Below are 242 nucleotides of genomic sequence, written 5' to 3'. Positions count from 1 at the left end.
TACTTTCGTTATTTTACATATTTTATCTTGGATAAGTTATTTAAATATTGCTATTCTACCCACATGTAGGGGTAACTTATCCTCGTACTAACCCTGGAATAAGTTATCCCACACTTTGCAATCAAACAAAGAATTAAAAGGTACTAAAATCTTATCACAGGATTAATCTCTTCCCTTATATATCCATCACATCAAACAACTCCAAATGACACAGCATAAAAAATCTTTACATATAATATATA

The sequence above is a fragment of the Solanum tuberosum genome, unplaced genomic scaffold (assembly GCF_000226075.1).
Source record: "Solanum tuberosum cultivar DM 1-3 516 R44 unplaced genomic scaffold, SolTub_3.0 scf00125, whole genome shotgun sequence".
In the NCBI taxonomy this organism is placed as follows: domain Eukaryota; kingdom Viridiplantae; phylum Streptophyta; class Magnoliopsida; order Solanales; family Solanaceae; genus Solanum; species Solanum tuberosum.
The sequence above is the reverse complement of the archived record's forward strand: the minus strand, read 5'-3'. Positions refer to the sequence as shown.